We start from the raw sequence: 24,241 nt of genomic DNA on the forward strand, positions 1-24,241 counted from the left end.
TAACTCGGATTAAGATGAGTCCTATATGAAAAGTTATCTACTCGAAAAGTTCTATCTAAAAATCAAGGTTAGAGCAGCCCAGGTCTACTGGTCTGTTCCAGAAGAATCAGGTCAGTAGGTTTTGGACAGAAGCAGTGAGTTTAAAAGGGTTCCGGTGGTCTTGGCGCTTGATGTTCATCATGGTTCTCATCCTTGATGCATATAACTTCAAGTGTACAACTCATTGATGTATCTACATCATCTTAACCAAGTCTTTACCATCATAACCCATGTGCAAGTCTAAGACATGAAGCACAACTCACTTAAGAGTTGTATGAAGTTTGATGAACCAAAGTTGCATCAAAGTCTTAGATCTAACACATACATGGACTTTAAAGCTAATAACAAGTTACAAACTTGAAAGTAAACTAACTAATCAAGATCATAAGTAGTAGAACATAGTTCTTAGTTTGATCTTGAAGATCCAAGACTCAAAAGTCTAGATCCAAAGTTATATTTAAGGAAAACTTATTTGTGTGTTCTTGAACTTTCAAAGTTAACTTAATTTGTTCAAGGGATATGAGATCAAGACTAACTTGTAGTACTTGACCATGTAAACTAACTACATGAAATTAAAGTGTATAAATTGAAGAAGTAAACTTAAATAAACAAGAAAAGGTTCATGGTTGTTCATACTTTAAAGATTCAAACCAAGGTTTGATCTTTAGAAAGTAAACTTTAAAGTTTACTTCATGAACTTCAAGTATGTCTTTCAACCGTGAACTTTATAAACTTTGAACAAGTATTTAGTGGAGATCATAAACTAGAGAGTTTATGTCTTGTATGTTCTTGAAGATTCAAGATAAAAGAAGAATTAAACTAAGAAGTTTGATTCTTGAAAACATGCAAGTAAATAAAGATAATAACAACAACATCTAACAAGTATCAAGTAATTAAACAACATCAAAGATAAAAAGATGATGATGATACATGTGTGTATGTATTCGGTTTTGCAAGAAGAAAAGAAGAAAGAGTTGTCTCAAGTTACTTACAAAATGAGAGAAAAAAAAGAGAGGAAAGAAAGTTGCAAGTATGTGTGTGTTTGAATGAGAGGTTTCTAGTGCACAAGTAATACAAAGAAAAGAATTTTGAACACCCTCCCACCCCTTGAAAGTCGTTGGTCAGCAGAAAAAAGAAGGGAATGGTTACAAGCATGTAAAAGTCTAAAAGTGTGGTTATTAAGGGTGCATGCATGGGGATAACAAGTTAACTAGATTCCATGCAAGTTAACTAACTAGTTACAAGTTAAAGTGATACTTACACTTTGAAAGAGTGGGCTAACTAAGCCCACTTAAAGGTAGGGTGGGCTTACAAGTCTTAATTCATGAGTCCATTAACTAATCAAAGCCCAAGTTCAAATAAATCACAAGTTAAACCAATTAAAGCCCAAGTAACTAACTAATAGCCTTAGTTAATTAAATGGATTAATAAATTTAATCATGAATGTAAATAATATCTAAAAATATTATTCGTGAAAGTTCCGGGTGTCACAAAGACGTTTCGGGCTCTTAAAAGTCAAGTACGGGCAATCGAGGCAACATGTAAATGTAATAACATACATTCGTTTAATCACACGTATTAATAATAATAATTATTAATAAATAAATGTTGGAAATTCCAGGGTCGTTACACAAGTGATATAGTTTATCGATGTTTTAAGCCTAATTATTTATAAAGGTACTTGTCGCGTAACGTAAAGTGCTAGTTTTCTAAGCGTACAAAAGAACGTTCGAAAAACTGGAACCGAGACATAAGTCGAGCGTCAACGTACAATTCATCGGTGCTAAAATTACAAATCAACTATGCACGTAAATATAATATAATATTTAAATAATTATAAAGATTAAATATATTATATATTAATTAAATTAAAACGTGTGTCGACAGATTAAATAAATCGAATGTGGCCATAGTTTCCTAGCCATGCGATCGCATGGCTACACCATACAAACCCCATGCGATCGCATGGGGGTTAGGTGTGGGTTACTTCCTTTAAAAGCTAGAACGTTTTTGTGTTTCTGATTCATTTTATCTACCAATCCCTTTATATTGCTCCGTATTACTTATCTTATTTATTTATTTTAATTATTATTAAAGATTATTATTAATCTTATGATATTAATATTGGTAGTATTATTATTATTAGTATTATACATAAAATACTACGACGAGGTCATGAGCGAGTTATTTCTAAACGGGTTTTTCGAGCGGGATAGAGCTAAGGAAATTAAAGGTTATAGCTATGGAGGTTATGAATATTGTTCAGGGGTGTTGCTCGTGAGGTCAAACTAGTGTTTATCATTTCCGTTGCGTCTACGTACTTTCCTGCAATATTGAATCACAATATTGATACGTGAGCATTCATAATTTATCTTTTACATACTAATAGTGTATCCCTGACTAGTGCTCGAGTATATATGATTATGCATGCTTATATGCTTAATTTTTTCGTTAAATAGTTTATGATAAATCACGAATTTGATACATATGCTGCTGAGATAAGGTATATGATATGCATGTCGTTGAAAAGCTGGCGAAAAATTAATAACTTTTCATTTAGAAATAGTGTGGTTTCGATGAATGGATTAAAAGATATGGTCAACTGAATTATCATTAATTCTAATATTATTATTATTATTATTAATACTATCGTCGTTATTGTTATCGTCATTATAATTATTATATAATAATTATTATTATTATTATCATTATCAATATCAAAATAAGTATTATCATTAAAAATTGTTATTGTTATTATTAATACTATCGTTATTATCACTAAGGTTATTAATAATAATAATAATAATAAAAATAATAATAATAATAATAATAATAATAATAATAATAATAATAATAATATTATTATTATTATTATTATTATTATTATTATTATTATTAGTATTATTATTATTATTATTATTATTATTATTATTATTATTATTATTATTATTATTATTATTATTATTATTATTATTATTATTATTATTATTATTAGTATTATCATTAGTATTATTATAATTATTATTATTAGTATCATTATCATTAAAACTAATATTAGTATCATCAAATTATTATGATTACTATTATTATCATTATTATGAATGCGATATAAAAGAGGACTAAAAGCTATTAAACAAATCGATTAGGAAATAATGAGTATAAGTATCATGATAAAATTAAAATATTGTAAGATATTGATTTAGATAAAAATATCGTTTTCGTTATTTTTATCATTATTATTATTATTAAAAGTATCATTAATATTAAAATTATCATTTTTATTAATTTTTAATAGAAATATCATTGTTATTATAAAATATCATTATTATTATCATTTTAGTATTATTATTATTAAAAATTATAATTTTAAATAGAATTATTCTTTTTATATAAAATATTATTATTACAGTTAATATTAAAAAGTATCATTATTATTAAAATTATCATGATTAGAATTATCATTTTATTAAAATTAATATCATCATTAGTAAATATAAATATTGTTATTATTATTATTAGTAGAATAATAATAATTATAATTATTATTATTATTATTATTACAAAATAATACAACTTTTACTCATTATTATTATTATTAATATTATTTTATCAAATAAATATGTAATACAAAGATATTTTTACCACACGTAATATAATTACATTAATAATACATACCACTATATTTTTATGATATTGAGTGAACTGTATAAATTTTATTACTTGAGATATATAAAAGTATATTTTTATCACAAATAAATTTTAATATAAATTTTTATTTATTAATAAATGACTTGTATTATTTACTCTAATAAAATCTGATAAATATATTTAAATATATAAAACGACTATATTTAAGTTATATATAAACATATATAGATTTTGGAAGTCATTTTGGGTCAAGTTAATTTTTATTGACTTTTGCATATCGGTCTCGAGCATTAGGATTGTGATACACTACGACTTGACCTAAATTGTTAGACAGATATTGAGCAACATAAATATATTTACTTATTATAGGTTCGTGAATCCGAGGCCAACCCTGCACTTGTTCAGTGCCGGCATTTGCATTATTGCTACGAAATACAGTATCGTGAGTTCATTTGATCCCTTTTTATTAAATGTTTTTGCAATATATATTTTTGGGACTGAGAATACATGAAATGCTTTTATAAATGTTTGACAAGATAGACACAAGCAAAACATTCCTCTAATGAATTATTATACAGACAGAAGTTCTGTAGGTTATTATATCGAATATTTCCCCTGATTATTATAGCTTGGTAACCTAAGAATTAGTTGGACGTTATAATTGCCACTAATTGATGAGAATCCTAAAGGTAGCTACCGAGTTTAACACCCCCACCCAGAATGTTCACTAGACAGTAGAGCTAGTGGGCATGGTGTTTAATACTTCGAGGTTTATATATTTATACAGACGAAAATGATTCTGTTTTGGGGATATTATTTATGCGCATTAAATGTTAAGGTCGGTTACCAAGCAAAGGTTATATATAGAGAGAATGATTTTATACACAGGTTATGTGTATGTTATTTTTGTACACGAGATATGTATACGGTTATTAAAAATCGCGAGGCACCCTACGGGGGAGAAAAGGATACGAACCTACTCTGCCAAGCATTATGAAAAATGGTTTCGTACACGAGATAGGTGTACTGTATTTAAATATTGTGGTCTATCAAAATTACTGAATCTTATGGTTTTATGATAAACTTATGAACTCACAAACCTTTTGGTTGACACTTTTAAACATGTTTATTCTCAGGTATTAAAGAAATTTTCCGCTGTGCATTTGCTCATTTTAAAGATATTACTTGGAGTCATTCATGGCATATTTCAAAAGACGTTGCATTCGAGTCGTTGAGTTCAACAAGATTATTATTAAATCATTTATAGTTTGGATATATTATGAAATGGTATGCATGTCTGTCAACTTTCGATGTGATGAAAGTTTGTCTTTTAAAAACGAATGCAATGTTTGTAAAATATATCATATAGAGGTCAAATACCTCGCAATGAAACCAATTATTATGCAACGTTTATAATCGATATGAACGGGGCATTTTACATTGTAATCTGTGTTTTCTAAAATATATACGGCGTGCGTTATTTTTTTTATTTATGTACATAAAAGATGTATGAGATTGTTTTATTCTGATTAGATATTCTTTCAGTAATTAGTGTTCTCTAATTATTCTTGTATGCAATTATTTTAAACAATATTAATTGTCATGAGAACTTTACTATTCACTATGGCATTAAGGTAAATAACCACAAGTTTGGGGGTATTTGGCTAAACTGGTATATTACTTTTTTTTTTACAACTTCTTTTGACTTCATTTTTTCCTTTCATATTTCGCTCCTTTTATCCTAACGTTTAATTAACCGACCGTTTTTTTTTTAAATATTACGATAACTGACCAACACCACCACAAATGACTGTTAGCCGTTTTTTACAAGTTTAGTTAAACGATCGTTAATCGTTCTTAGTCAAACGACCGTTAACCGATCAAAACCATCCCGCATCGAAGCGCGGTTCTTTATCCTCGTTATTGCTATCGTATATGAATATTAAGCGTTCTCGAGTTTACAACCATTTGGATGATTTTATGGTTGCATTTTTGTGCGAGTTCTTTAAATTTCATTATATGAAATATTTTGTCATTAAATGAAGAATGAACTAAAACTAAATAGATATGAATATTGGTATAGATATATAAAAATTAAATAGATATAATGGTAGATATGACATCATACGATCCATATCTAATACATTGTCGTTTATATTCACTAGTGATTTGGTAAGGACCATGAATATATGTTCCTTTGTTGGGGGAAAAATTGTATGGATGATGAAAAAGCGGTATAATACGTGATGAAGCCTATGCCACAAACTAAAAGTCCACCTTCACAAAAGCATATATGCAAAGTGAAGTGAAGTTGTACTAAAAAGTGTGGATGAAATAAGATTCGAAGTTACTTCCTAAAAACCAATCAGAAATAAAAGGGAGAAACTTTCTCAACCTCAATTTCGTTAGTTGTGTGCTTCTTAACCTTTTTTCCTGGTTGATTCCAGGCGACATAATATTAGATGTGATACAAATTGGATAATGCAAAATCAACACAAGTTAAATGGGTTCATAGTAATTGTCCGTCTTCATTATACAAGTGTCTTCATAAATTAGTGAACATTTTTTAAAATATTAAATATAAAATATAAAATATAAAATAAACACCGAGAGAATATATCCTTCAAACGTTAGGGTAATACACTTTTTTAGAAACTAAGGACGAGAACAGTTACAATTAACAAAATATGCTAAATCAAGTTAAAAGAACTTAATAATACTATTAAGCAATTGACGATGCAAATTAAACCACCATTAGGGTTATTTTAGTAAAACTAAAAACCTGTGTGAATTGAATAGAAAGTAGAAATAAATACATCATTTAATTTTAATTAATTTGGTTTCAAAAGAGCAATTGAGTTAGCGGTATCAAAATATCCTTTAACCACATGAGTTCAAGTTGTTGGATGTATATATTCACAAACATAAAAGTCAATACAAGATTTATCTTACATCCAAAGAAGAAAAAAAAAAAACATCATTTGCCATTACATGTTTCGTCATTAAAAGTTGCATGACAAACGAAAAATAGTGATGACCTTGATGTATATACATCGCTAAAAGTAACTAAAGGAAATTTTCTATTTTTGATGCACTAAAATAAAATACGTAACATTTACCGGTGGTCTAGTTACCACGAAAAGTAGAGCGTAATATTTTATAGATCGAAATATGTTTACAGATGAGAACTAGAAAATGGTAAAGGGTCACTTTAGCAACGACAAGGTCATCGCAGAAAGTCCAAAAAAACATAATTTATAAATTTTAAACTTATTTCATTTGACGTATGAATGTATGATATTGCCCAATTAATCTGTACTTAAAGCTAGAACATAATGGGGTTTATATTGATTCTTTCACGATTATGTTAATGTTGATGAATTGATATAAGTGGAAAAAGGTTATATCAAAATAATTCTAGAATCGTAAGTTGTAGTAGAAACTCCACACGTAACGAGGTTGGAATAGACTAGTTAAGAAACTAGCTAGGGATGGAATGGATCTAAAAAAATCCGAGATTCGCGGATACCCGCACCCGTGATGGGCGGATAAAATCAAAAATCTTTACCCGCGAGTGGACGATGGATGTAATTTTGTACCCGTTGACGGGTCGCGGGTGGGTGATGGATGTAATAGATCTGTTGTGGGTAAAATCCGATCCGAAAATCCGTAATACCCGTTTGAATAATTCACGGATTTACCCGTTCAAAAATGGGTGAAAATCTCCACCTTGAATAAATGACCAATACGCAACAATTTACTCTAGATAAGTTTCTACATTTCACATATTATTTTGGTATCGAACTTTTTAGTAACTAGAGCATCTCACAACTACGCATTACATGTATTATATAATCAAAGCATGTTGTTATTTGTTTCATTTTATTAGACCATCTTAATAAATTTAATTTTTACCAATCACTTAAGTAATTCGTCAACCTACTGTATGATTAGGTTTAGCAACTAAATTTTGATTATTAATTTTAAACATTGTAACTTTATATATATTGGCAGCAAAAGTGTAAATAATGCATGTCATTCATGTCACTTTGAATTATGCAACGATATTTGTTTTTGATTTTTGAATACTTTAATTTACATATAATTCATGAACATGATCCGCAGGTAAACCCGCGACCCGCGAATATCCGCGGGTACGGGCATGGATGTAAATATAAATTTGTTAACCAAGATCCGCGGGCTAATGGATCATCAAAAAATCCGCGGTGCGGGTGATGGATGTAGTTGATCCGCGTCCACGACCCGCGGGTGCCATCCCTATAAGAAACTCACGTTTTGAGGCGGTAGATTGCTTTTTGCATTTACCAAATTAATTATCGTAAATAAAATTCACATTATACTATATACTAATTGTTGTAAATGACATCCAATGAGGAACCGTCACATACCCCCAAATTCACTGTTATACTATATCACTTTACTGTATCATTTTTTTTTTTTTTTTGCAAATACATATAAATCTAATTCCAATTTTCTAATACGATCGATCGTAGGTGTTTATTTAATGGATTTTCTAGCAACAAATAGAAACCTAAAAAAATATAGGTAAAAAGGGTTATATTTTTATTTTTCATCACCTTTTTTAATATACTGTATATTATTTGATTTTTTATCTTTTAAAAAACCTACTAAAATTATATGGACCATAAGGTTTTGCCGAATAAGTAATTTGTTTAGAAGTCTCAAAATTTAATTTGTTTTGATTCGTTTTGTTGTTTAAATAGAGCATTGCAACCCAGACTGTAACATATATTTTTTTTTTTTGAAAGGCAAGCAAAATTTTTATTATCACAACAAAGAAAACTTGAGACCCATTAGGGATGGATCTCAACTAAAGTACATACATAAACAAACACGAACAAACTCGACCAAACTTGAAAAAATTACATGAACACACCCAAATACAAATTCGAAAACGGCATATTTAGACTAAGTTGAGGTACACCGCCGGGTTGAAAATCCATGTTAGCCAATCCATATTCCTTCCTTTCAATCTATTGGCAATCCAATCGAACGAAACGGCTTGTATTTCATTAAGAGCAACCGGGCCATTCCATGCTTTGTTTCAGAATACTTTGTTGTTACGGTTTTTCCAAATGAAATATGCACCAATCCATTTAATTGCAAGCCAAATAGATTTACTAATTGAAGACATGGGAACCAAATGATTATTTTCCACGAGGAGCTCATTAATGGTGTAGTAGTTAAACGAGCCCATGTTCCACCATTTGAATATACGCTCCTAAACCTCGCTAGCATGGCTACAAAAAATCAGTGTATGATCTACCGACTCCAAGCTATCGTCACAAAGAGGACATCGGGTACTATGAAGATCAATTCCACGAATGTCTAGCTCGACTCTTACCGGTAGTTTTTTCTTTATCGCTCGCTAAGCAAATAGTTCCACCTTTTTCGGGACGACCTTATTACGAATTGTTTCCTGATGTGAAGAGAACTCGAGAAGAATCTGATCATCAATGACTTTCGATAGCCCTTTGACACTAAATCCATGATTGAGATCTAAAGACCAAAGCACCTTGTTGACACTGCCATTATCGATTTTTGCGGATGACAGGATGTTTACAAGAGCTTCTAGCTCACGAACAGCCCTTCCTGGAATTGCACGCCTCCACTTCCAATTAAATAATCCTTCAGCATTTAATGTCATACGTTCACGAACAGAAACATCGGGATCAAGCTCGAGCTTAAATAATCTCGGAAAAAGATTACAAAGCTTATCATTGCCAATCCAATGTTCCTTCCAAAATAGAGTGTTGCTTCCATTACCCACTGATTTCACGAAATAGCTTTTGAAGTCTACCTGCAATTTTTCCATCTCCTTGCCTGCTAAAACAATGTTATTCCAAATGCCAAACGAACGGGACAAAGCATCATCCGAGAGAAATCCACCGCTAGCGCCATGGATACTTCGAATAACCTTTGTCCAAAGTGAATCGGTTTCGGTTTTAAACCTCCACCACCACTTCCCAAGTAACGATAAATTTTTACCCTTTAGAGACCCAATATTTAACCCCCCGTTCCCATACAAATTTAGAACATGTTTCCACTTAACCCACGAAAGTTTAGAACCCGAACCCGACCCGCCCCAAAAGAAAATTCGTCTTACTCTCTCAAGAATTTTTAAAACACACGAAGGGGCACGGAATAACGAGAAGTAGTACAATGGCAAGCTCAAAAGAACCGATTTAATTAACACCAATCTTCCCCCCATTGACATCGATCTCATTTTCCAACCCGAAAGTTTACTATTGAATTTATCTATAATCGGGCTCCAATCTTTTAAAGAATTCATCCTTAAACCAATAGGTAGACTGAGATAAGTAAATGGAAAGCTTCCCACTTGGCACCCCAAATGACGAGCTAGATGAAAAATATCAGACTCTTCTACCCCCACACCATACACATTACTCTTTTGAAAGTTGACTTTTAACCCGGATGCAAGTTCGAAACATTTAAGAATGTTCCGAAGGTTACACGAATTAGAGTGACTCCACTCTCCAATAAAAAGAGTGTCGTCCGCGTATTTCAAATAGGAAACAAGCACATTATCATTACCAACCTTAATACCTTTAAAGAGACCCTTGTCTAAAGCCGCCTTGGTCAAAATATTCAACCCCTCGGCCGCGAGAATGAATAAAAAAGGTGATAACAGATCTCCCTGTCTAACTCCTCTTTCAAGCCTAAACTCTGATGTAGGTGAACCGTTTACTAGCACCGATATCGAAGCGGACTTTAAACAGGCAAGAATCCATGATCTCCATCTCATCCCGAACCCCATGCTTTTCATCACATCCATTAGAAATTTCCAATTAAGGCTATCAAATGCCTTCTTAAAATATGCCTTAAGTATGAAACCCCTCTTATTGTTCATTTTTAAGTAGTCAATGGTTTCGTTGACAATTAGAGCACCGTCAAGTATGTAACGCCCCTTTAAGAAGACGCTTTGTTCGGGACCAATGAGACCGGGTAGTACTTTTCTGAGCCGGTTTGATAATAATTTGGACAGTATCTTATAGTAACTGTCTATTAGGCTAATGGGCCGGTAGTCGTTTATACTCAAGGGGTCATTCTTCTTCGGGATAAGAGTGACAAAAGACGCGTTACAACCCCTCGAGATCTCACCATTCTCCCAAAACCAAGACACTGCTTCCACGAGATCACCTTTAATTTCATCCTAATACTTCTTTAAAAACCGCATATTAAAACCATCGGGCCCCGGTGCTTTGGAACTTCCACAATCAAATAGTGCTTCACGGATCTCATTTTCTGAAAAGTTGCATTCGAGACGATCAGCTTGTTCCACCGAAACAGTCGGATAGTGCAAGTCTACAAGCGAGGGCCTGATCAAGTCAGGTTCCTGAAAAAGTGAGCTGAAGTGATTTAAGGCTGCCTCTTTGATTGCTTGCGGGTTATCGTTCCATACCCCATTTAAAGTTAGACCATGAATGTTGCACCTGCTGTTTTTGTGTCGAATTATGGAGTGAAAAAATCTCGTGTTTTCGTCACCTTCGACTACCCACCGAAGTCTGGCTTTTTGCTTCAACATACTAACTTTCAATTTTTCTTTTTCGAGCCATTTTTTACGTGTTTCTTTCCAAAGTTCTGCTTCCGACTTATCAATAAGATTGGTCTCTGCTTTTAATTCCAAAGAATGAGCCTGAGATTTAAGTGTGTCGATTTCCCCATCTAAGTGACCAAAATTCGATTTACTCCATTCTTTTAACGCTTCTTTGACACCTTTCAATTTGAACAAAAACCTGCTATCCGGTCTGTTACCTGATACTGAAGTGCTAGCCCACGAGTCAATGATGATCCTATCTATACCATCAACGTCTAACCACGCATCAAAAAATCTAAAAGGCTTTGGACCAAAATTTCTTTCCTCATCTTTAATCACTATAGGACAATGGTCAGACTTAGATCCCTCCAAGGCTGTAGTGGACAAGTTATCCCAAACTGTTAGTGCTTTTTCACAAACCAAGAAACGATCCAATTTACTAAACTTTATCCCGTCATCGCTAACCCGAGTAAACAATCTTACCCCAAGAGGAATATCAATTAAACCGTTTGAGTTTATGAAGTTGTTAAATCTCCTTGCACGATATTCTATGAAATCGCAATTCAATCTTTCACTTTGTTCTCGCACTTCATTGAAATCACCCCCCATGATCCATATTTCATCATCCTTTCCGACCATCAATTTTGACAATGAATCCCATAAGATTTATTTTTTATGATCATCGTGTGGTCCGTATATGTTAAGCAAGTTGAGGATACACCCATTCCCTTTCCAAATACCCCTTATACCCACCACCCTATCGAACATAAGAACATCAGAGGCCTCAAAAACATTTTTATCCCAAATTAAGAGTAGATCCCCGGATTTGCCTACCATCTCCTGTTGAAGAAAATCACATTCAGTCTATCCCCATAGGTTGTGAATCCATTGAAGATCAACCAAATGTTTTTTTGTTTCTTGAAGTGCCAAAAAGGAGGGATTCTCAGCCCTAATCAGTTTCATAACATCCCCGAACTTACATTCCTTACCCGACCCGAAACCTCTCAAATTATAACTTAAAAACTTCATTATAAAACAAACAGATACCGAAGGAAAAGAACAAATTGAGCTTACAAAGGCTGAGATGCTTTCTTCTGCCATTTCAATCCAAGTTTGCACCCAAATTCATATACACTATCGGTGTTGATTGAGTTATAGGAGGAAGAAGCAACTTCATTAGCAGCAACATCACTCCTCAAACTAGAATCCGTCTTGTAAACTGAGTCTACCCATGTTTCTTTGGCAGTCTGTCCTGCACAAGAGGTGCATCTTGATCTCAAAGCTTTATTATCCTCAAATCCTTTTTGAGCTGCATTCTTCAAGTTCATCATTCTTGAAGAGGTCTTCCTTCTCCTTATACTGGACCAACACCAATCTTTTCTGTCTCTGCCTGAAGCTTTATATAACGACCCTCAAATTTCCAACATTTATATATCCTTTCATCATTTAATTTGCCCAAACAATATAATTAAACTTAACGATTTGACTATAATCAATAATCGTTAAGCGTTAAAAAATTATAAAAACGTATAATTAACTTTGTGTGATAAACGACAAGTTAATAAAAGATAAAAATAAAGGGTTAATAAACCTTTGTGAACAAAATAAATAACCTTAAACTTTGTACATTTAAATAATTAAATTGGGATAATTAAGGAACCATTTAAGCTAAATTAAAGTACAAGGACTAGAGTGAAAAAGTTAACCCTAATTCCCCTAAACCCTAGCCGAAATTTTAAGGGGTATAATTACCCTTTTACCCTCCATATTTTTGGCCAAAATACCTCCTCCACCTCCTCATTTAACCCTAACTTGTTCCCTAAGTATTACTTGTTAAACCCTAATTCTAGAACCCTCCAATCTCTCCTATAAATAGGGACCTAGGCTAGAGCTATTCTTGTACCAAATCATTCTTACAATTCTCTCTCAAATCTCTCCCTCCCTCTCTCCTAATTTCGGCCAAGAAGAACCGAAAATCACCACTCCATCTTCAAGATCTTCAAGTGATCTTCAAGAAATCTTTAAAGGATTTCATCGCGTTCTTCGTGTTCATCAAGATCTTCAAGGTGTTCTTCAAATCTTCAAGGGTTTGATCTTCATCTTCAAGTGTTCATCAACTTTTTCTTGTTAATCTTCATAGATCTTCATCAAGGTAAAACCCTAGATCCAAAACTCTTAAAGTTTACTTTCAATTCATATTATATTCATAATTACATTCATACTAGATCATATACAATTATATTGTTCATGTAAAATAAAAAATAAATATACATATACATACATATATGTCGATTAAAAATATATATATATATATATATAATGTATGATCTACAAACCCTAAATATCTAACCCTAATTTATTTAAACCTAATCAAATCTCATTAATTGAATATATAGTCACTTATTAAAATTAATTAGAGTATAACAAGTATCTTTAGTTATTAAGCTTGCTAACCTTGTTTTAAGTATGACTAAATTCGTATTTATTAGAACACTAATTTTTCAGAAACGGAAAAAGTCTTTTTTTTTTTTTTGAGTTCATATTTGGATTCCCCTTTCAAAACCAATCAAAATGCATATAAATATCATGCGATTTGGATTAAAATTGAGTTAGATATGGTTAAAACAATTTTTGAAGTTTCCATATAAAATAAATCCGAACTTTTTCATAAATTTTTATAAAAATCATTAACTTACTTAATAAGATAACTATTAGACATATTAAATTAATAAATTTATATTTTAAAGTTATCTTGTTTAAATAAATTTATAATATATATACAGGACACATATATTGTACATATATTATTAAAACTCTAAATTAACTTTAACCTAAACCTAATTAATTAAACCTAAACCCTAGGACATTAAATTAAACCCTAGTCATTTATTACAAACCCTAATTATTAAAATACCACTTTAATTAACTAACCCTAATTAATGAAACCCTAATACTACTTATACTATTAATTAACATGTATACATTGTTACTATTATTAACACCTAAAACCTATTACTTATATTATAACACGTAAAGACATTTTGGGATATATATTAGAGATGTATATATCTTCGAACTTCCTGGACGAATGGTTTCTACGAAACTCTAGGCGAGTGGGTTTGGATTTCCAATTTAAAGGGTCCTATAGCTCAAGCCCATAGACCTGAAATGGCCATTCGAAGGGAAAGGGGTGATTGGAAGCTTATCTAATACGACAAGTATCCTAAAATGGAAAACACTCTTTAAGTAGAAACTTTCTAAGTATAGAAACTTACTAAAATAGGGAACCTACTAAAATAAGAAACTTTCTAAAAATGGAAACTTTCTAAAAATAGAAACTTACTAGGAATAGAAACTTAGTGAAACAAACTATACATAAACACGTACTTAAACTCAAACATGGGCAAAACACTTAACTACTATTAAATGTCAATAGGTTGACTTTCCTGCTCACTCGTTCAACTCTCTATTCTGAGGAATAACTCTCTCGCTACTTACTAAGGTGAATTCATAGCCCCTCTTTACTGCTAGCAAACTTACTTACTTTACTTGGGGTGAGACACATGCTGTTTTTACTTTTTACACCTTAGACACAAGTACCAAACTGTTAAACTATGCTATACCCGGCTATGTCCGACTAAGTCCCTACAGTGATATTTTTAGTTGCTGCAGCATGCTTAATTATTGGGGGTAGGCCTATCGGGAGTAACGTCCTCGATACATTTGACTAAGTCTTTGTATTACTTGATAATGAAATTAAAACCGACAAGGACAGACACAACTTGTCATGGGGCAAACTTGAACATTTAGTCTAAATATCACGCTTTGGCATAACTTTCTGATCCTGCGGGAGATCAACTTTACAAACTAAATCTTGTAGTCTAAAAACAACTATTTCTACTTTTGTTAAACCTATGAACTTCACTCAACCTTTTTGGTTGACACTTTAGCATGTTTTGTCTCAGGTGCTGTTTGATCAAGTATACTTATCTACTGCTTATGTGATGCTACTTGGACTTAGGATCAAGAACTATCGCATTTATTACTCTTGCATTTTAAACAATTACTTTATTGTAATTTCCATTATTGTAACAACATTTCATTTTCCGCTGCGTACTCAATAAAGCTTATTTTTTATCATTTAGAATTGTTCTCGTATTATAATATGTTGGTATATTTTGATATTAGTGACATTCCTTCCAGACCCTATTGGGAGGTCATCACATATTGGTATCAGAGCATAACCAGGCTGTTATAGAGAACCAGGATTGCATTTTTATGTGTGCCTTACTTGTTAGCTAGGGTGCCTTAGCAATCTAGGAAACTATAACCTTTCCTGCCTTAGACTTTAAAGCACTTAGGATTGCCTTGTAATCTTAAAACATATGCTTTACAATCTTATCTTAAAACTGATCAAAAATCTCCTTCCTAATGTTAGGATGCCTAATTCTTACCAATCGACCAAAATGAATCTTTTCAAGCCAATTGAAAAAGATACTGAAAGGTCTTCCCCTGAAAGACCAGTCCAAAGTTCACCTTATGGCTTTGGTGGTCCTCCCTCACCAAACTATAGCCTGAATACTTTACCTAATTCTCCCGATCACCACCCGACTCCAAGACCGGAAGGCAAAGGAAAATGTCTTGAAGAAACCGGCCCGTCAAAGAAAAGATCCCGATCTCCTTCCTACGATGAAGTTGATGCCAAGTACGAGCTCATGAATCTGCGAAAAACTACCGATGACCTAATTCGCCATATTGCAAGGATCAATGTCCAAATGAAGGAAAAAGACCTAGCGATCAAGAAGCTCATGGAGGAAAATGCTGAACTAAAGAAAGAGATAAAGTTGGTGAAGTATGAAGGTGATAGAAATACCCGATGGGGGAAGCAATCTCTCTCCTACCTAAGAGAAGATGTTGACCTTAGATTGAAGATGGAGGAAAACTGGGTGAATAATCAACTTTCTATAAGGGACCACAAGTACCATGTAATCAACAATGAAGTTTCTAATCTTTATGATAATCTCGAGTTCCTGCATGAGAAACAAAAGGCGAAGAATGAGAAAGTTGAGAAGTTTATGAAGAAGGTTGAGGACGAAAGAAGGAATATGAAGACTACTTCAATCTTAATATTTCCTAAGTTATCTTTCCAAATTCTTATCCATGTAAAGGCTATGCCTTAACTATTCCTATTTCCAACTTGTGTAATAAAGGCTTATTTAATGCTTCGTTCTAAATAAAATGAAGTGTTTTGTTAATATCATATTCATCTTTATCTCGCTTAAAATTTTTTCAAACTTATGACCTATCAGATTTATCAAACTTCTATACACCTTTATGTAGTGAAGAATCATGGTTCACCCAACTGCACCAACTCTTGCCACGATGTCTGACTACGTCCATTTCCTAACTTTCACGACTTCCATAACTTTCAAAGATATGAAGGTTGACCAAGTCTATAAAGACTGCAACTTAAAACTAGCCAACCATAACTCGACAAATTCGTAACTGTTTTCATGGATGACATTTCGATCCACTCCAAGAGTGAGAAGGAACATGAGCAACATTTGCAAATTCATTCTTGAACTCTTAAGAAAAAGAACAACTCTACGCAAACTTTTCCAAGTGCAAGTTTTGGCTTAAAACTGACATGTTGTCGATCGAGCTAAGATTACTGCTATCCTTAACACACTATAAATCATCATTGATCACATATCCTGACCTTATGAAGTGATATTGAAATGGAAATAAGAATTAGTGAAATATAATGATGGTGGCCAACGTGATTATATTCCGGTAATTCATAGGAATATTCCAATATCATGACGTATGGAATAGAAAGTGAATCAAAGAAAAACTCTCAAGCTATCTGTCCAAAAAACCCAAATGCAAGGGCATGAAAGGAGAAAAATGATCATCTTGATATTAGTAGATACGAAGGACTCATTCTAATCAAATTATATATCTATCTCATACTCATTTAACAAACTTTCATGTACCATGAAAATTGTAAACAAACAAATCTTGAAATTTTACATTCATTTATCCTAAATAAATATCTCCTGATCATGGATACTTAATCATCACTTGTTAAATCCAGATCCTCTCTATTATTACACTTTTAGTACGACTTTTGAACCCTCAAACGTCGATATCACAAACACCATGTTCGCTATTACATTTTCTATTTGAAGAATAGAACTTCCATACGCGTATCGTTTTAACTATCATAGTCAAGAAACTTCTGCACTCGTGCATCTACTTATAATAGACTACTTGGCACCATGCAAGTAATGGTGTCATACTCAAACAACAATCGATCATTGTCAATTCGAAAATCAAAGGTGAAATACACTATCTCAAGTTATGGCTTGAGCTAAACTCATCACATCTGAAAAACTGCTGTAACAACTGAAATGATTCAATCATACTTTAACGTATCCTTCTCTCGGGCCAATTAAGGCTGAATTCAAACGATCATTACATAGTTGAAGGTCACTGCTTTAGCATTTATTTATACTTGCCTATGCGACTGCCAGATTATTCATGCCGAGTTTTCGAACTCTCACTGTCACTCGAACAATTCAAAGTTACAAGTCTTAATTGAAGTTCTTTCATACATAACTCTAAATCCGAGGGATTTACTCATTTGATGATAATCACATTATCATCCTTCTTACTTTAACGTTAACATTTTGAGTCCAAGGACTCGTGCCTTGATAAAAGTCAATTCATTTGTTTTCACTACCTCGAAATGATTATTACACAATTATTCTCCGAAATTTTTAAATCTTCAATCAATTTTTCTCAAACAAATAAACTCTTAAATACAAATGTCCCGTTTTCCAAATATTTCTTACGCGTGTCTTTAATTTTAAATTATCCCAGAATTTATAAAGAAGATGATTTAACACTTATGCGACCTATAAAAAAAATATACATAAATTTACCTATACATATTTTGACTAGTATATACCAAATTATACTTTCACTTCTACAAATTTCCACTTTGATTAAATCAAAATTTCTTTACAATTTTACGTAACCCTAGTTTTACTATGAACATCATTTCGCCACCTTCTATAAAATTACTTTCACTAATAGTATAAATACTTTCGCATTTTTATCAATTTACCTTTGTTTTATTAAATTAAACATTCTTTTAATCAACTCTTGTTCGTATTGTTCAAATTATTTCACATAAAATAGTACGTGTTGTACACAACTCAAGCTTTACTAATAGCTCCGCTTCATTTACATTGTTATATCAAACGTCGCAACTTTTTAAAAATTAATTTGGCTCATTATTAAAACTTTCGTATTGCTCTCCAATGCATTTGGATCACCTTTATTCTCATTCTCCGTGTAAGAACGAGACTTACCTCATTACGTACGTCATCTCTTCCTTGCTATGCTAATCATTAAGAAGTTTCTACTTCCAGAATTTCATGGATAAACTATAACGCTCTCGTAAGCATCAATTCTACGATCTTTCGAACAAAGAAGCAGAGGTTCCTTCATCCTATAAACAATGATTCACATTTATTCGAATCCGCTTTTAAACTCGTAAGTAAATAATAGACCGACTCGCCATTTGTGCGAAAACACTTTTCTTACTCTGAAGGAGTTACCTTAAAAATTTATGAAGATACTCTACACATTTCTTCCTTCTTGGATTGCAACTAGATGTTATTCTAGTCAAGTCTAGATCTATGATTCGACATGAAGCTAAAATCATAAATCTTGAAGCTACATTCTGAAACTATTTCTAAAGACAAGTTCTCATGTATACTGAACGATGTCTTTCATTTAATCACTCGTATTATCCTGAGGTCAATGAATCCTCAACTAATGTCTCATTTATCTATTACACATCTCTTGAAAACTAAAGGTATCATGGTTACCTTTCGCAACTTGAAGCTGGTACTATCCCTAACATGCACCAGCCATACATCAAACTACGTAACTGCAATCTTTACGTACTCTACTCTATTTTATATGCCCTACTATTGCGGCATAAAAACTCAAAATCTTAATAAGCTCAACGATACATTTCATGCTGATATAGCATCATCTTTCCTTTTAAAGGAAAACTAGTCAAACGACACTCTTTTTATTCCTTGGAAAAATCTCTGCATTTAATGCACTTTGTAAATGACCTAATAAGGTTAAGGATCATGAGATCAAACGTGTAAACAAAACAATATACTTATTGTTAACACTCATTGGAATTCACGAAAGCGCCCCGATTGTACCAGGGAACGTGAAAATCAAACTCTATTTAAATCCGTTGGGATTCGCGTAGCAGCCCCTAACATACATGGGAACGCGAAGACCAAACGATACAGAAATACCTCTATCTCTTCTCAACTGCTGATGCAAACGAGAGCTTTACCTAAAACTTCAGGACGAAGTTTCTAATAACGGGGAGGTACTATAACGACCCTCAAATTTCCAACATTTATATATCCTTTCATCATTTAATTTGCCTAAACAATATAATTAAACTTAACGATTTAACTATAATCAATAATCATTAAGCGTTAAAAAATTATAAAAACGTATAATTAACTTTGTGTGATAAACGACAAGTTAATAAAAGATAAAAATAAAGGGTTAATAAACCTTTGTGAACAAAATAAATAACCTTAAACTTTGTACATTTAAATAATTAAATTGGGATAATTAAGGAACCATTTAAGCTAAATTAAAGTACAAGGACTAGAGTGAAAAAGTTAACCCTAATTCCCCTAAACCCTAGCCGAAATTTTAAGGGGTATAATTACCCTTTTGCCCTCCATATTTTCGACCAAAATACCTCCTCCACCTCCTCATTTAACCCTAACTTGTTCCCTAAATATTACTTGTTAAACCCTAATTCTAGAACCCTCCAATCTATCCTATAAATAGGGACCTAGGCTAGAGCTATTCTTGTACCAAATCATTCTTACAATTCTCTCTCAAATCTCTCCCTCCCTCTCCCCTAATTTCGGCCAAGAAGAACCGAAAATCACCACCCCATCTTCAAGATCTTCAAGTGATCTTCAAGCAATCTTCAAAGGATCTTCATCGCGTTCTTCGTGTTCATCAAGATCTTCAAGGTGTTCTTCAAATCTTCAAGGGTTTGATCTTCATCTTCAAGTGTTCATCAACTTTTTCTTGTTAATCTTCATAGATCTTCATCAAGGTAAAACCCTAGATCCAAAACTCTTAAAGTTTACTTTCAATTCATGTTATATTCATAATTACATTCATACTAGATCATATACAATTATATTGTTGATTTAAAAAAAAATATACATATACATACATATATGTCAATTAAAAAAATATATATAATGTATGATCTACAAACCCTAAATATCTAACCCTAATTTATTTAAACCTAATCAAATCTCATTAATTGAATATATAGTCACTTATTAAAATTAATTAGAGTATACCAAGTATCTTTAGTTATTAAACTTGCTAACCTTGTTTTAAGTATGACTAAATTCGTATTTATTAGAACACTAATTTTTCAGAAATTGAAAAAGTCTTATTCTATTATTTTGAGTTCATATTTGGATTCCCCTTTCAAAACCAATCAAAATGCATATAAATATCATGCGATTTGGATTAAAATTGAGTTAGATATGGTTAAAACAATTTTTGAAGTTTCCATATAAAATAAATCCGAACTTTTTCATAAATTTTTATAAAAATCATTAACTTACTTAATAATATAACTATTAGACATATTAAATTAATAAATTTATATTTTAAAGTTATCGTGTTTAAATAAATTTACAATATATATACAGAACACATATATTGTACATATATTATTAAAACTCTAAATTAACTTTAACCTAAACCTAATTAATTAAACCTAAACCCTAGGACATTAAATTTAACCCTAGTCATTTATTACAAACCCTAATCATTAAAATACCACTTTAATTAACTAACCCTAATTAATGAAATCCTAATACTACTTATACTATTAATTAACATGTATACACTGTTACTATTATTAACACCTAAAACCTATTACTTATATTATAACACTTAAAGACATTTTGGGATATGTATTAGAGATGTATAGATCTTCGAACTTTCTGGACGAATGGTTTCTACGAAACTCTAGGCGGAAGGGTTTGGATTTCCGATTTAAAGGGTCCTATAGCTCAAGCCCCTAGACCTGAAATGGCCATTCGAAGGGAAAGGGGTGATTGGAAGCTTGTCTAATACGACAAGTATCCGAAAATGGAAAACACTCTTTAAGTAGAAACTTTCTAAGTATAGAAACTTACTAAAATAGGGAACCTACTAAAATAAGAAACTTTCTAAAAATGGAAACTTTCTAAAAATTGAAACTTACTAGGAATAGAAACTTAGTGAAATAAACTATACATAAACACGTACTTAAACTCAAACATAGGCAAAACACTTAACTACTCTTAAATGTCAATAGGTTGACTTTCCTGCTCACTCATTCAACTCTCTATTCTGAGGAATAACTCTCTCTCTACTTACTAAGGTGAATTCATAGCCCCTCTTTACTGCTAGCAAACTTACTTACTTTACTTGGGGTGAGACACATGCTGTTTTTACTTTTTACACTTTAGACACAAGTACCAAACTGTTAAACTATGCTATACCCGGCTATGTCCGACTAAGTCCCTACAGTGATATTTTTAGTTGCTGCGGCATGCTTAATTGTCACGACCCTACTTTTTCCGTTATCTTTTATCGATAATTATTTAACGACCGTTAACTGGTATTCGTGCTATGTCATTTCTATGGCCTATATTATTATATTAATAATAATATATTAATTATTAAGTGTTATGTGAATATTTGTATTCGTATTTTAAATTATACGTTTCTACGTATCGCGGATTTCTGTCCGGCGAATCTTTTCGGTTTTCAAACCAACGGTCGCGTTTTTAGGATATTTAAATCCTAATTATTTTAAATATGATATTTTAAGATCATATTATTATATAGGGTATTTATATTTATTTTTCGTCGCGCGTTTGTTATCTTTCCGGATTTTTAATCGCGTAAGTGCGTTTTCGCGTTTCGGGATTCGTTCGGGCTTTCGGGCCACAAGCAATTACACTTTTAGCAAGATTGGGCCATGGGGCCCACCCCATGACCCCCCATTCGGCCGACCATAAGGGGAGGGAGTATACTCCCCATTTTTTTTTATTTTCCATCTCATTTACACATTACACAATTTTAATCTAAACCTAATTACCACTTTTCCTCTCCTTCCTCCCTTCCTTCTATTTTTGGGTGACGACCAACACCACCAAACATCATCATATTCATCAATTTTTCAAACTTAGATCTAGAGATCGTTCATACAATCGGATTCCTCGTTCCGTTCTCTACGCGATTATACTAATTGTTTCTTGATTAGGGTATAAACCCTAACCCTAGAACTTTTAATTTTTATTTATTTTTCTGTATTTTATGTTTATATTATTAGTATGATGATTATTAGTTGTTGTAATGTTGATTGTATGCGTAGAATTGCTCGATTGCATATTTTTCGGTTTGATAAAATTGGGACAACAGCTTTTTTGTGTGTTTCTGATATTGTAACTGTTGTTGATTATAAAATAAAGTATATAAATGAGTTCCTCTCATCAAGACATTAATTTTAGACTCCGGATTCATGTCGTTTCGATTTCCGGAGCCCTAGATATGATCAAAGTGGTATTTTGTTAAGATTGAAATGTGATTTTGGTATGAACCAGGTTTGGTCCGACTTTGTGACCATATTTGGTGACTTTAAGGTGTGTTAGTGTGTTAGGACTGATGGTGGGACGAACTTTCATGTTCGGGTCATCTCAATCCGAGCCACGAATCACCCGTTACGTCTAAAACACGTTTTGGAGTGAATTGAAGTTCCAAGTAGTGTAATGGCTGTACATCACGACTTTTGGAATGTTCATGGTGTGTTCTTGAGTATACCAAAGTTTTGGGTGGTTTGATTAGGCGGAGATATATGTAAGGCTCGCCGAAAACCGACACCCGGGGCTCAGGATACGACCCGATGAACTTTTGATTTAAAACTTTTGACTAATTATGAAACTTATGATATAAATAATAGATTTCATTATCATTTAATTACTTATGATAAAAAAGTAATTATTATTATTTACAACTTATGATATATATTTATTATATCATTTAATTAATATTTATGATTTAATTAACATTTTAATTAAACATATGATTAATAATACTTCATTATTAATGGAAAAATACTTATGATAAGTATTAAACTTATATTATGAGATTATTATAATAAGACTTATAATAAGGATTAATTAATTATTTAATTATTATAAGGCTTAGTTATTATTTAATTATAATTTAATTATTAAATACTTATGATTTAATAGTTATAATTAGAAACTTATGATATGATTAATAATTCATTATTAATTAATAATACTTATGATATGATTTAAAATTTATTATTAATTAATAATATTTATATTATGACTAATATTTAATAAATTAATTAAATACTTATGTTATATTAATTATATTATTTAAACGTATATTAACTTTAATAATTCATTTTAATTTAATTAAACTTATGTTATGACATAATTAGACATATTTAACTTTAACAAACATTATAACTTACATTATTATTGTAACTTATACTTTTAAAATTTACGTTGACCATATGTGACCAAGGTTGACTTTTGAGTTGACTTTCAGTTGACTTTGACTTTCAGTTGACTTTTGTTGACTTTCTAATTAAGGAAACTTTTCTAATTTATAAACTTTCCTAAAATAGCAACTTTTTAAATTTGGAAACTTTCCAAAAATAGAAACTTTCCAAAAATAGAAACTTTCTAAAAATAAAAACTTTCCAAAAATGGAAACCTGCTAAAAATAGAAACTTTCCAAAAATGGAAACCTGCTAAAAATAGAAACTTTCTAAAA

The sequence above is a fragment of the Rutidosis leptorrhynchoides genome, chromosome 2 (genome assembly GCF_046630445.1).
Source record: "Rutidosis leptorrhynchoides isolate AG116_Rl617_1_P2 chromosome 2, CSIRO_AGI_Rlap_v1, whole genome shotgun sequence".
Classification (NCBI taxonomy): domain Eukaryota; kingdom Viridiplantae; phylum Streptophyta; class Magnoliopsida; order Asterales; family Asteraceae; genus Rutidosis; species Rutidosis leptorrhynchoides.